This window comes from Symphalangus syndactylus, chromosome 2 (assembly GCF_028878055.3).
Source record: "Symphalangus syndactylus isolate Jambi chromosome 2, NHGRI_mSymSyn1-v2.1_pri, whole genome shotgun sequence".
Taxonomy (NCBI): domain Eukaryota; kingdom Metazoa; phylum Chordata; class Mammalia; order Primates; family Hylobatidae; genus Symphalangus; species Symphalangus syndactylus.
In genome coordinates, this window is record NC_072424.2 from 92,228,453 (window position 1) to 92,243,675 (window position 15,223).

At 45.3% G+C, this 15,223-nt stretch overlaps 1 protein-coding gene and 1 pseudogene across 3 annotated transcripts in view; both read right to left on the bottom strand.

Moving 5' to 3' along the window:
* The window catches only part of HS3ST5 (heparan sulfate-glucosamine 3-sulfotransferase 5), a 295,903-nt gene extending 292,988 nt beyond the window's left edge, over positions 1 to 2,915 (bottom strand). The window contains exon 1 of one of the 3 annotated variants that reach the window (XM_055261888.2): positions 2,096 to 2,915. The gene's annotated coding sequence lies outside the window, so the exon portion shown is untranslated. Of the gene's footprint in view, positions 1 to 1,256 lie in introns of all 3 variants that reach the window. The other 2 variants (XM_063620162.1, XM_063620152.1) reach the window with 2 other exon arrangements.
* An 8,035-nt stretch (positions 2,916 to 10,950) lies between these two features.
* LOC129462274 (dnaJ homolog subfamily A member 1-like) lies at positions 10,951 to 11,696 on the bottom strand (annotated as a pseudogene).
* Positions 11,697 to 15,223: the final 3,527 nt, after the last annotated feature.

The window sequence follows — 15,223 nt, forward strand, 5'->3', positions numbered from 1 at the left end:
CAAAAACATCTGTGTATGCCGGCAAAAATGGTGAGGACAATGATAAAAGCATAATGAGAACACTGGGCAACACCTCCTCACAAAGATGTCAAAGGGAGCAACTTCAAATGTTAAAGTTTAAGCATGAGCTCTGGCTTAACCTAGAAACCAGGATCCCAGTACTTGCTGTAATACTCCATTGACTATTGTGCTCATAATTTCCCATGTAATTTGCTTACGTACCTATTTGAAAATATTTTTCTCAAGTAATGATGTTTCTATATGTTTTATTAATTGAAAAAAGAGGGTTTCTAAAAGGCCAGAGTAGCTTGGGAGAAGCCAAAGCAGTTTACTTTTGCACTGTTAAAACACTGGAGGCGGTTAAATTTAAGCAATGGTTTCCTTCCCATTGCTATGTGTCTTGTAATATCTTCTTGTGTCTCCATCAGTTCACTGGTGAATAACTTCATATTCCTGAAGTTAAGAAGCCTGCCCTGATGCTCATTCAGTTAACTTTGAGCAATGACCAGAGAGAGGAAGGTAAGTAGTATTGTTTTCATTTCTCTAAAAACTTCACTAGGAGGAAACCCCAAGGTAACAATGACAACAACAAAAATCTATTGCAACATAATTGATAGCAATAAAACCTTTTTAAAAAAATAATCATTTTTGATATTCACATTTGTAATCCTCTTTTATTATCTTCTCTTCAACTTTTTCTTGAAAAGAACTTAATATATTTGAAATAAATTATAATGTGTAATTTGTCTAAAGCTCTGAAATATGTAGAAACTACTAAGTAAAACCTTTGAGAAGCACCAGCCGTTTATTACTTCTAGCAAATCAGTTTAGAAAGGAGCACTAGCACAGAAAGAAGGCCCACCCACCCACTTTCGCTCCCACCCAACCCGACCCTGCATGCTATTTATCAGGCCAAGTTTACATAAATCAGAGAAGAGTTACAGTGCTATTAAATGTATCCACGAAGTAATATGACATAAAGCACTTTGCAAATATTAAATCTCTCCCCAATGTTTTCTAAGAAGAAACTGGTATTCGGAGACAGAGAGGAGAGGGAGAGAGAGGGGAGGGAGGGGGGGAGAGAGGGGAGGGAGGGAGGGAGAGAGAGGGAGAGGGAGAGGGGAAGAGAGAGAGAGAGAGAGAGAGAAAGACCCACCGGGTGAAGACAGGGTAGACCACGGATCTGAGCATCAGCTCCCTTGGGTGGGTGCCCTGAAGCAGTGAAGTAGGGAAGCGGAAGAGCAGAGGAAACCCACCAAAGTGAAGTGACTCCGGAGTTGTGGTAGAGGTTTGTTTGCTGTGCGCTTGGAACCTCCAAGTGAAGACATCCACCTTAAGCTGGACGCTCCTTGCAGGTTGCCCTAAACCAAGGTGGTCGCCCAGGTAACTGCAGCAGGAGTCTTAGCGCTCCAGTGAGTAGACAGCGACCTCTCAGACTTGTTACTAGTAACAGTATGACCACCCCTCGACTGCATCCATCCCGCGCGCGCGCGTGTGTGTGTGTGTGTGTGTGTGTTGGGTGGGAAGAGATGCATAAAGTGGGGCTGTGAGGGGTGTGGGAGGGGCTAGCTGGGAGGAGAAAACACCCCACCCACATGTTAACTTAGCCTTTGCCTGTTCTTTGCCTGCCCTCTGCCTGTCCTCTGCTAGGGCCTCGCAGGCCCCCACTGTCCCAAAGCTGCCCTCGCGCTCCAAACAGCTCCACAGCAACCCCAGAAGTGACCGAACGCGAACCCCCAAACTCTGGAGAGCGCAGTAAACGCGTGTTCCCTTTCTCCCTCAAAGAGAGCGCTACCCAGCGCTCTAGGAGAGACTGAGAGAGAGACAGGCAGGCTGACTGACACCTTCTGTCGAATTTTACCTCAGGAATTGCCCCCGCCGTTCTCATCTAGCACTAGTTTAACCTCTGGTCCTAAGCAAACCTCTCAAAAGTCTTCCCCAGGCAGCGCCCAGGAGAACCGCACCCCACAAAGTGCTTTTTTGCTGGCATCACCCGGATGCCTCCCTTTGGCGATTTGCCCCTTCTCATTTCCCCCCAAATCTAGAGGTCTCAAAGCCCCTCCCCCGCGCGAGGCGTGCAGCGCGCCTTGCTCACCATGGTCCCCGGCTGTGGCGGCGCGGACGGGAGCCCCAGGGTGCGGGGGCCGGCGGCGGGTCGCGTGGGGCCACCGGGCCGCTCCTGCGGTCCGGGCGGCAGTTGGTCCAGTAGTTTCGGATGCCCGGGCTAGGCTCGGCGGAGAGCGAGTCGGCGTGAACGGGAGCAAACCAACAGGGCTGTGCGTGGCGCGTGTGAGTAAGAGGCGGGCGGGCCCCACACGCAGGCGGCGGCGGCGGCGGCTGCGAGGTCTGGGGCGGGGAGCCCGGCGAGGGGGCAGGCGGGCGAGAAGTAGTGGAGTTTAGGGCGCGTTTCCTGCACTTCCCCTAGAGGCTGGAACCAGGTGCGGCAGGGCGCGCTCCCGTGGCGCGGGCACGGCACGGGCGGCCGCAGGAGCCGGAGTCCGCGCAGTGCCGGAGACCGCAGCCGCTCTGCGGGAGGAGGTGCGCATCCTCCTTGCCCCACTAGGGCACCGGCGCAGCCCCGGACCCTGAGCGCAGAGGGCGAGACTTCGGGCGTCCTCGGTGACAGCTCCTCGGGCAACCCGCTCCCTCCCAATCCGCCCCAAACAGCAACAGTCAGTGTGGCTGGGATCTTCCCTTCCTGCGTCCTCGAGCCTCCGGTGCCAAGCTGTGCGGGCGCCCCGCTCCCCGCGGCTGGCGCTGTCACGGCCGCCTCCCGGCCCCCAGAGCGCCCAAGCCGGCAGCTGCCTCCCGGAGACGTGCCCAGCTGTGTGCGCCTGTGTGTCTAAGCGAATCTCTTCCCCTCCATCACTTGGGCGCGCAGGAGGGACCGGGTCCCCGGCGACCAGCTGCAGAGTGGCTGCCAGTCCACACCCTCCCGGCTCTCTCCCCACCCACCCCGCCCCTACTCCTCCTCGGCTTCCCCTCCTCCCCCTGCTCCTCCTCCAGCTGCCGCTCCCGAGCTCCCAAAGGCAGCAGAGAAACCTCAGCGAAAGGGAGGAGGAGGGTGGGGAAGGAAGCGCAGGTGTCTTCGGCGGAGAGACGGGCGCACGCACCGGAGCGGCTTGATGCAGAGGGAGGGCAGGGCCTTAGGCGGAGAAAGGGGAGGAGGAGGATTTACCCGGAGGCAGAGGTCCTGCTGCTGAGCCACTACGCGTCCCACCCAGGCGCTGGAACCACGGGCGGGCAGCGCAGTGGGGCGGCCGGATGGGCGCGCAGGGCTCCCAGTTGGACTGAGGTCGCAGCTTGGGGAACCTGCGGAGGTGACCAGGGTGGCAGAACTCGGGGACACAGAGGTCGGAGGGACCCAATCGCTGAGGCGCTGAGACCGGTCTCTCTGGGGTGAGGGGGATGCCTAGACCCAGAGCTTGGGGCACACAGGTGTCCAGGAAGCCGGTGTGTGTGGCTCCAGAGTGCCAGGCTGGAGAGCCGGAGGCGGTGAGGGGTCGGGCGGCGGCCGCGGCGTGCTCGGGGCTGCTGTGTGCATCCGGAGTCACAGGGGGCGATCACTGCCTAGCTGGGAAGCGGAGCTCAGGACTCAGCCTTCTTTCAGGTCCCAAGTCCAGAAGCCGAGAGGCACACTAGCCTTCCCAATTTAGTCTGTGTTCCTCCAACCCTTTGACCTCAGCAAAACAGGCCAGGAGCTGATTCCACCTGCTACTTACTGTACTCTTTACCCGATTGAAAGGACTCTACTGCTCCAAGGAGACTGATGTGTTACTTCCTCTCTCCCAACTCTATCTAGTCTGCTCCCTCAACATACATCCCTACCCAACCAAAATTACCCAGAACACTGTATTTCTCATTGATAAACTTTTTCCCTCTGGGGTTCCCTTAAAATGAAAATCTTTCCTCCCCTTTTCTCTGTAAAGGCATTAAGTCTCTTGCTTACATTCCATAGCATAAATGCAGTACACAGAAAAGTCCTTTAGGCAAGAAATCACAGCATTATTGCTTATGACGGCTTGTCTGTTTTCAAATGACAGTCGCAGAATGCAAATTTGTGTCAACCTGAGGTCAGTGGAGAGAGTTGGTCCATTTAATTAGAGGTATGTTGGAAGGAATCTGGGCAACAACACTAGAAAGAATTGCTGTACTTTCTCCAGTACACATTCCTTTTTATTATGGTAATTTCACTCTGTTAATTTAGGCAATCTGAAAATGAAACGTGGGATGCAATTTACAAGGCACAATATTTCTAGATTCTCATTCAACAGCCCACCCCACCTCCTTCCTCCCACCACTCTTACCATCACCTCAAAAGGTCATGAGCTAAGAACCCAAACTGCACTTTTTAAATCTCAGGATATAGCCTGAATGACAAAGCTGTTGAGTTTTAGAAAGAGACCAGTTAAGTCTAAACTTATTTACCAACTACTCAGACAAAATCATATGCTCAGCAGCAACAATAAAATGTATACTGTATAATATATTGAGCAGGAGGAAAGATGGCTGTTTGCCAGATATGTGATCCACTAACCTTTTTAGCTCATTGTTGGCAACAATAGCATACAATCACATTCCTATGTTTGAAAGACGAGATTTTTTTTTCCTGTCTCAAAATCACAATGCCACATTATAGTCTAAAAGAAACCTCAAACAATAAAAGTAATAAGAAAGGAAGAAACACGATTTGTTTTTTTTTTCTGAACAAATATTGTTGTTCTGTTTTTTTTCTTCAGGGGAAAAATGCTGATAAGCAATAAAGTCCACAAAGGCGTGACAATAGATTTTGAAGAATGCATCACTCCATCTATTAGTCCTTTCAATTAGTAAATTTTATTTAAAAGGTTTATTTATATTATCTTTTGATTAGTATTCAGTCTTTCTTTTGTACCTGGAAGATGACTGAGAAGGAGGATGGGTGAGCTGAATCTGGTTTCTCATAAGTCTGTCTTGCATCAGGTTTATGTCTGGCAGGAGAGGAACCCTCAGCAGCCTGTGCTTTCTCAGCAATCCTAACTTCTCCTCAGAGGATCCTTTGCTCTGTAGCTGATGGATTGTGAGATTGTCACAGTAATTTTGCCCACCTGCGACACGGTCACACCTGGGGTTGGGAGCAGGTACGGTTCCAAAAACTGGGATGCAATGCTCTGGAAAGAGCTTTTACCTTGCCCAGGGTTGGAGGATTAGATGAAGGTGCATGAGCTTTTTTGTGTTGCTTTTCGGCTTCTACAGATGACCTGGATTTTCTGCTAGGTGAAGTGCAGAGGTGGGTGGGTGTGGTCTAACATTTTAAGAAACATTTTGGTATTGTGGTAAATTAAACAAATAAAACTAAACACCAGACATAATGGTACACCCAAAAATCTATTTGAAATACAGTTTTGAAAACAGTCACAGATTTATTGGTTTGGCTTAGTCATCTATGCCAAATAAAGTACACAGCAGTGAAAACATTTGGTTAATTAGAGTGTTCATTTGGTAAATAATATATTTTTTTCCTGAACATCAGCATACTTTCTTGTCTCATAAAGATGTAACCATTAAATATTATTTGGGCCAGTCATACTAGCTTATGTCTATAATCCCAGCTCTTTGGGAGGAGAAGGTGGGAGGATCACTTGAGGCCAAGAGTTTGAGATCAGGCTGGGCAACCTAACGAGACCCCTTCTCTACAAAAAATTGGAAAAAAAAAATTAGCCAGGCAGGGTAGTGTATGCCTGTAGTCCCACCTACTCTGGAGGCTGAGCCAGGAGGATCCCTTGAGCCCAGGAGTTTGAGGTTACAGTCGTCCATGATCGCACCACTGCACTGCAGCCTGAGCAGCAGATCAAGGCTCTGTCTCCAAAATATAAAAAATATTATTTACTTTACAGCTTCAAATGGAGGCTGCCCTCTCAGTAAAATATAGAAATGTTTGTCATTATGAAGAAATTGAGGGTAGCTGACTTACTTTCCAAAATCTATCTTTTTTTCTTTTAACCAGCCAATTGCTGACTTTCAATTGGTTTAGTAAATATTCATTGAAAGGGCCCTTCAGTCCAGGCACAGTGGCTCACAGTTGTAATCCCAGTGACAGGTGACAGCGTGCTGGCAGTCTTCACAGCCCTCACTTGCTCTCGGCACCTCCTCTGCCTTGGCTCCCACTTTGGCGGCACTTGAGGAGCCCTTCAGCCGTTTCTGGGCTGGCCAAGGCGGGAGCCGGCTCCCTCAGCTTGCAGGGAGGTGTGGAGGGAGAGGCGCGAGCGGGAACCCGGGCTGCGCGCGGCGCTTGCGGGCCAGCTGGAGTTCCGGGTGGGCGTAGGCTTGGCGGGCCCCTCACTCAGAGGAGCCGGCTGGCCTTGCCAGCCCCGAGCAATGAGGGGCTTGGCACCCAGGCCAGCGGCTGCGGAGGGTGTACTGGGTCCCCCAGCAGTGCCAGCCCATGGCCGCTGCGCTCGATTTCTCACAGGACCTTAGCTGCCTTCCCGCGGGGCAGGGATCGGGACCTGCAGCCCGCCATGCCTGAGCCTCCCACCCCCTCCATGGGCTCCTGTGCGGCCCGAGCCTCCCTGACGAGCGCCACCCCCTGCTCCACGGCGCCCAGTCCCATCGACCACCCAAGGGCTGAGGAGTGTGAGCACAGGGCGCGAGACTGGCAGGCAGCTCCACCTGCAGCCCCTGTGTGGGATCCACTGGGTGAAGCCAGCTGGGCTCCTGAGTCTGGTGGAGATGTGGAGAACCTTTATGTCTGGCTCAGTGATTGTAAATACACCAATCAGCACCCTATGTCTAGCTCCAGGTTTGTGGATGCACCAATCGACACTCTGTATCTAGCTGCTCTGGTGGGGCCTTGGAGAACCTTTGTGTCTATACTCTGTATCTAACTGATCTGATGGGGACGTGGAGAACCTTTATGCCTAGCTCAGGGATGGTAAATGCACCAATCAGTGCCCTGTCAAAACAGACCACTCGGCTCTACCAATCAGCAGGACTTGGGTGGGGCCAGATAAGAGAATAAAAGCAGGCTGCCCGAGCTAGCAGTGGCAAGCCGCTCGGGTCCCTTTCCACACTGTGGAAGCTTTGTTCTTTTGCTCTTTGCAATAAATCTTGCTGCTGCTCACTCTTTGGGTCCGCACTGCCTTTATGAGCTGTAACTCTCACCGCGAAGGTCTGCAGCTTCACTCCTGAAGCCAGCGAGACCACAAGCCCACCAGAAGGAAGAAATTCCCAACACATCCGAACATCAGAAGGAACAAACTCCAGACGCGCCACCTTAAGAGCTGTAACACTCACCGCGAGGGTCCGCTTCATTCTGAAGTCAGTGAGACCAAGAACCCACCAATTCCAGACACACCAGCACTTTCAGAGGCTGAGGCAGGACTGCTTGAGTCCACGAGTTTGAGGCCAGCCTGGGCAGCATGGAGAGACCCCATCTCTACAAAAAATTAAAAAATATATATGGGCTTGGTGTCACATGCCTGTAGTCCCAGCTACTCAGGAGACTGAGGTGGGAGGATTGCTTGAGCCCAGGAGGTCAAGGCTGCAGTGTGCTATGATTGTACCACACTCCAGCCTGGGCAACAGAACAGGATGCCATCTCAAAAAAAAATTTAAAAAGGAAAGAAAAGGGTCCTTCTTTGTGCCGCCACTGGAAATCAGAAGATGAATAGAAGAAGTCTCTGCTCTCATTGAGTGAGGTCAGTAATCACTAGGGCTATCAAGTTGAACAAGGTTCATTTTATTATAAGGAAATGTGCCCTGTACCCAGATCTCCATGCTCCATCACTATATTTGGGTATCTCTTGTATGAAAATTGTGGGTTTTGTATCGTGCAATGCTGTATTTAGTCACGAGAGACCTAAAAGTGTAAGGCCACGACTGATTATAAGGGAAGCATTTCTCATGGAAGGAATGGGTCCACAGACCGAATATCAAAAACTCTGAGGGTAGTAAAGAGGATTTAACCTCTCTAGAGGTCTAGACAAGTGCTGACCAATAGAAATACAATGTAAGACACAAATGTGAGCCACATATATAATCTTAAATATTCTAGGAGCTTATTCAAAAACTTAAGAAACAGATGAAATCAATTTTAATGATATATTTCATTCAATCTAATATATCAAAAATATTATTTCAACATGTAACAAATATAGTTATCATTAATGAAATACTTTACTTTTTTTTCATACTGTGGTAGAAAGAATGACTTCCCAAAGAAGTTTGCACCCTAGTCTCTGGAACCTGTACATGTGTTACATTACCTGGCAAAAGGGATTTTGCAGATGTAATTAACGTTAAAGACCTTAAAAGAGGGGGATCATCCTGGATTGACTGCATGGGTTTAATCTAATCACATGAGTTCTTTTTTTAAACAGTCAAATAATATTGTTGTATTACTAATTTTAACTATTTAAAATGAAAAGTTACATATTTTAATTAGTGAAAAGCTAATTCTTTGACCTAGGGAGAAAACACCTGTAGTGACAAATGTTGAAAACGCTTTGTAATCAGTATACTAAGGAGACATTCATATATTTCAAGAATTGCTTAAATGCTGATATTTAAATGTAAGCATGTGACCATATGCTGACTTTAAAATATACAATTAAAGGTATTTATCACAATTGGCTATACTCCCAACATTAATTACAGATACTTTGGAGCATAAATCAAATGGTTTAAAGTGAGCCTGTAACATACCTAAGGAATACCTTCCCATATTGTACATGCAAATTATTTCTCCTCCATGTAAAGGTCTCATCACTTTAAGTTCTAAGTTAAGTTTAACCCAGCTCTGTAAGTCACTACTTAGGGGCTCAGGATGGCCTAAAAAGAAGGAAAAAAAGAATGTAACGAGGACTGATCAACAGAGTTTTCTATATATATGTAACTATATATGATCTACATATGTTATATATGTACTATATCATATAACATTAGTTATATGATATATAAACTATAAATATGATCATTTCTATTACTGATGCCACAGCTAGATTATGTATTATGCACCTTCAAATAAAAGTCGAAGTAATAGCGTAAATGCAGAAGCATCACAATGAGTTCCACTTAATACACATAACTATACAAACCAACATTTCTGTTGGTACTTGAAATGGATCAAGTACATCTGGTGGACATTGACCGGTATCAGAAAAGATGGGCCATTACAATGGAGAAGCTTATGAGGATGATGAACATCATGCCAGAGGTGGTGTTCAGTGTCAAACCTCTTAACAGTGCCGGTGAATAACACTCACTGCTGGTATTATATATGCAGTAGTGAATAAGTGAAGGACTATAACCATAATATGCTCACTTCTTGCTATTTCATTTTATCTTCTGATTACCAGTTAAATATAGTGGTCCCTTAGTATCCATGGGGGATTGGTTCCATGACCCTCCTGGGTACCAAAATCCAGATGTTCAAGACCCTTATATAAAATAGTGTGCTATTTGCCTATAACACATGCACAACCAGCTATATACTTCTTTTTTTTTTTTTGAGATGGAGTTTTGCTCTTGTTTCCCTGGCTGGAATATAATGGCATGTTCTCAGCTCACCAAAACCTCCACCTCCTGGGTTCAAGTGATTCTCCTGCCTCGGCCTCCTGAGTAGCTGGGATTACAGGCATGTACCACCACGCCCAGCTAATTTTTTATTTTTTAGTAGAGACAGAGTTTCTCCATGTTGGTCAGGCTGGTCTTGAACTCATGACCTGAGATGATCTGCCCTCCTCAGCTTCCCAAAGTGCTGAGATTACAGGTGTGAGCCACCGTGCCTGGCCAACCTGCTATATACTTTAAATCATCTTTAGATTACTTATAATACCTAATATAATGTAAATGCTATATAGTTATACTGCACTTTAAAAATTTTTATCATTTTTTATTGTTGTATTTTTTTTTCTAAATATTTTAAATCTAGGGCTGGTTGAATTTGCTGATATGGAGGGCCAACCGTACAGAGTTTTAATTTCATAGCTTAACAATGAATGGCCATAAGTGGAGGTCAATACATATACTTAGCATTTCAAGCTAAGCTTGTTCATATACACATCTGAAATTTATTACAAGACATGACCTAACAAATGCTAGCATAACTTTTCTTTTTTTTTTTTTTTTTTTTTTTTTGAGACAGAGTCTCGCTCTGTCGCCCGGGCTGGAGTGCAGTGGCGCAATCTCGGCTCACTGCAAGCTCCGCCTCCCGGGTTCACGCCATTCTCCTGCCTCAGCCTCCGAGTAGCTGGGACTACAGGCGCCCGCCACCGCGCCCGGCTAATTTTTTGTATTCTTTAGTAGAGACGGGGTTTCACCGCGGTCTCGATCTCCTGACCTCGTGATCCACCCGCCTCGGCCTCCCAAAGTGCTGGGATTACAAGCGTGAGCCACCGCGCCCGGCCAACTTTTCTTAAAAGTAATTTTTACAGATATTAGGCCGGGTGTGATGTCTCATGCCTGTAATCCCAGCACTTTGGGAGGCCGAGGCGGGTGGATCACAAGGTCAGGAGATCGAGACCATCCTGGCTAACACGGTGAAACCCCATCTCTACTAAAAATTAAAAAATTAGCGGGGCATGGTGGCAGGCGCCTGTAGTGCCAGCTACTCGGGAGCCTGAGGCAGGAGAATGGTGTGAACCCAGGAGGCGGAGCTTGCAGTGAGCCGAGATTGTGCCACTGCACTCCAGCCTGGACGACAAAGCAAGACTCCGTCTCAAAAAAAAAAAAAAAAAGTAATTTTTACAGATATTAAACTTCATCTTGCACACTGATGTCAACATATATTTAAGGCAAAATCAGAGCTTTTATATTTTCATTTATTATTCATTTAACTTTTAAAACACGACTATAATTGAATATTAAAACAAAAACAATATCAAGAAGTGAGCATATTATGGTTATAGTCCTTCACTTATTCACCACTGCATATATAATACCAGCAGTGAGTGTTACTCATTGGCACCATTAAGAGGTTTGACACTGAATACCACCTCTGGCATGATGTTCATCATCCTCCTAAGCTTCTCCATTGTAATGGCCCATCTTTTCTGATACTGCTCAATGTCCACCAGATGTACTTGATCCATTTCATCAGCCTCTTTTACTTCCTACCTCTTAGGAAGGAGTTATTCCAGCAAAGAGAGTTTATCATGAAACAGAAAGGCATTCTCAGGAAAGTAGACCTTAAATTTGATGATTAGGTGATCCTTTTCATAGGATCTACAATAAACTGGCATGCCTTCATTTAGCACACACTTAATGTCTCTATGCTTGACAATCTGAGTTGGGGGATGAGAGGTGTTGACTGGGGTTTGGTTGTCAAGGGTGGATATTGGCTTTTGGAAGCCATGCATTGCTTCAACCAGTTTTACGCCCACACACATGAAAAGGTCTTCTGGTCGAGTAAGAAAGTATGGTCCTTCTGATCTAAACCAATGATAGTATCTCCTGGCTCCTGATCTCCTTCACCATGAAAGATATCTACTGGTCGTCTTTCACGCCTTTGTCATGAACTTGTAGAATCTTCTTTTCTCAAACTATCTTCCTTCCATTGCAGCTTTTACATCTATCTTTAGGACTGATCTCCTCTCCATGGCTCTGGCACTCCATGCACACAGACTGAAATTCTTGAGCCATTCTAGATCGTATCTGATGAATTCTTATTTGCATTCTAGTACTTCAGTGATTGGGACAGCACTCTACTGCTCCTTTCTTACCACCTTAGCCTACACACTTGCCACAAATCACATTATTTTATGGAGCTAGTTTTCTTGTTGCACCATTAAATACATCTTCTATGGTTACTGAGAGCTGATGCACAATATTTTTACCTCTTTTTCTCTCTGCATCCTTCGTCTTCCTTCAAATAACATATCAACGATGTCCATGAGGGAGCCAAAACTTCCACTCACTTCACCCTTTTTAATTGCCCACTCTCCTCTTTTCTCAAATAATTCAATTTTCTTTGCTTCAGAGAGCACTTCATAAGCTTGAGAAATCTGTTTACACTTCTGTTTGTTATTTGGATTCTCACCAGGGTAGTAATTCAAGACCAGTTTCCTATAAGGCTCTCTTAACTCTTCCTGGATGGCATTGTGTCTCACCCCCAAACCATTACAGTAAGTGGTTTCTTTCACCACTTACTACAGCTGGCAAGTGGACTAAGGCTGGTGTGTGGGAGCAAGGAGGAGTTTGGGCAGCTACCACTCCTCCATCTCTCACCAAGTGTTTTGGAAAGCTCCCTCACATGAGTTCTTAAAAGCAGAGAATTTGTTCAGGCTGGAAGAAGAAGAGAAATGACAGGAGCATTCAGAGAGATTCAAAGCATGAGAAGGATTCAACATGTCCTTGCTGGTTTGAAGATGGAGGGGACAGTATGACAAGGAATGCAGGTGGCCTTAAGGAGCTGAGAGGCTTCTGGCTGACAACCATGAAGGGAACAAGACTCCTGCCCTACAACCACAGGAACAGAATTCATCCAACAGTCCAAATTAGTTTGGGACAGACTTGCCTCTAAAGCTTCCAGAAAAGAACGAAACCACATGTACACATTGATGTTAGCCTTATGAGTCTCTAATAAGCAGAGGGTTCAGCTGAGCCACTCGATATGGGACTTCTGGTCTACAGAGTTGTGAGACAGCAAATGTGATAAAGGGGTGTTTCAAGCCACTAAATTTGAGGTAATTTTTTATGGCAGCAATGGAAAATTCATATATGTAAAAAATCTTGAGATCTAGTATGTATTTTACATGTATGGCACATCTCAATTTGTACTAGCCACATTTCAAGTATTCAGTAGTTGCACATGTAGCTAGTGGCTACAGTATTGGACAGTGAAAATCTAGACCAACAGGAGTCAAGATGTCTAGGAAGTACTAGGTTTGTAGCCCAAACATAATGTCACCATGTGGAAAGAGAAGAAGATCAAGGAACGGGGGGACTTGGCAAGTTCTTTTTTGATTCCCCATCCTGTAATCTGTGAATTGGGTAATCTTGCTCATACAGAAAACAGGCTAAATTTTACAAACTTTATAGAGTGTCTAAGTTCATTGGACTCTGAAATTTTTGTTTTAATTGCCTTCTGGCTATTGAAAAAGTATTTTTTGAATGTTTTATTTTTATATCAGTTAAATTTTGGAGCAATCAAGAGAAGAGTTGTTGCTCACACCTGCATTTATGCTTGAGATGGAGAATTAGTTATTTAGTTCTAGCATTATGGGGTCAGGGCAAGGTAGGCAAGGGTAACCATGGAAGATCTCCAGGAGTAGAATTATGCAGATTGATTTAGCTTTCCTAGGAAGGCTGTTACTCCTCACCAGAGAGTTGGCCTTTCAATATCAACCTTCTGAGGTCTAGGTTTCATTTTTATTAAGAAGGGCAGCATGTTTTATCATTCTAATTACATTCCATGTTTAGCCTTCTAAAACCATCTTTTACCATCTCCCTTAATAGATGAAAATATATGTTTATCCTGCAAAATTTAGAGCAACAACTAATCATTGTAATCTAGAACCATATTAGGAAGGTTTCACCAAAGAGCTATAAAATTAGACTGGGTTTAAAGGAAAAAAATGGAACCCAGACCAGGAGAGAGCAGAGGGAGGTCTTTCCAGGCTTTGAGGAGCAGTGAACGTAACAGTGGAAGACAGGAAAGTGAATGGCAGGTTGATTGTTTGATGAAAAGTTTCTTTTGACTAAAGCAAAAAGCTTTTGTAAGGAAAGCTATAGTTGGTGCTGGAGAGGGAAAGGTCAGAACACTCTAGATATGCACTATCCAGTACAATGACCCCTAACCCCATGTAGCTATGAAACACTAGAAATGTGGTTAGTCTGATTTGAGATATACTGTAAGTATGAAATACACACTGGATTTAAAAGACTTAGTACAAAAATATTATAAAATATTTCACTAATAATTTTATATTGTTAAAATGATAATATTTTGGATACATTGGGTTAAATAAATTATTAAAATTATTTTTACCTTTTAAAAATCTTTTTTAATGTGGCTCCTAGAAGATTTTAAATTAGATATGTGGCTTGTATTATGTTTCTGTTGAACATCATTGCTCTAAACCAAGTGCTTCTCATACTTTAAAGTATATAGGAATCATCTGGGAATCTTGTTGAAATGCACATTCAGAAACTCCCGGGTAAACTGCTTCTGCAGTTCAGTCTTTGGACTACACACTACCTTGCCTGCAATATGTAACTATTCAGGAACTTTTAAAGTCACAGTGACCAGATTGCTGCACCCCAAATCCATTACTTAAGAATCTCTAAAGCTCTGACGTGAGTATCAATATTTGTTATAACTCTCCAGGTTAATTAAACATCTAGCAAATTTGAGGACCCCTGCTTAAGAAGCTCTTGAATAGAAGTGAACTAATTTAAAGTTTATTTTATAGAAAATTGGGAAGTTTGGCTGGGCGTGGTGGCTCACGCCTGTAATCCCAGCACTTTGGGAGGCCAAGGCGGGTGGATCACGAGGTCAGGTGATCAAGACCATCTTGGCTAACATGGTGAAACCCCGTCTCTACTAAAAAAATACAAAAAGTTAGCCGGGCGTGGTGGCGGGAGCCTGTAGTCCCAGCTACTTGGGAGGCTGAGGCAGGAGAATGGCGTCAACCCAGGAGGTGGAGCTTGCAGTGAGCCGAGATCGTTGCCACTGCAGTCTGGCCTGGGCGAAAGAGTGAGACTCCGTCTCAAAAAAAAAAGAAAATGGGGAAGTTCATATATCAGGAGCAATTAATTTGTCACTAGTGAATATTCATTGATTCATTAAGTGAGTTATACTCTGTGTCAGTCATGGTGATTTATATCACCCTGCCTTCTGGAAGCTAAGAAGCTAGTCAAGAGATAAGATAAATAACTGCAAAGCAATATGGGATAGGTTCAGCATGAGTGGTATAGATATTAAGGGTTATAGGACTTAAGAAAAGGCAGAGTCAATTTTGGGTGGAATAATTATTCTTGGAAGAGCTGATGTATAAGATCTAATACTGTGGTTCTCAAACTTTAGGTTGCATCACAATCATCTAAAGTAACCAAGTTGAGAACACTGTTGTCACAGAACACTGCTAATGTCACCCCACCACGCTGTGAATGCATTTTAACCATTCTTACATCTCTGTTCTACTATTAATAATTCAAAATTCAAAGTGCCCAGTGGGAGGCTGATTGGCTGAGCCCAGACCACATGCTCAAGCCCAGTCTGGCCAAGAGCCATTGGCAATGC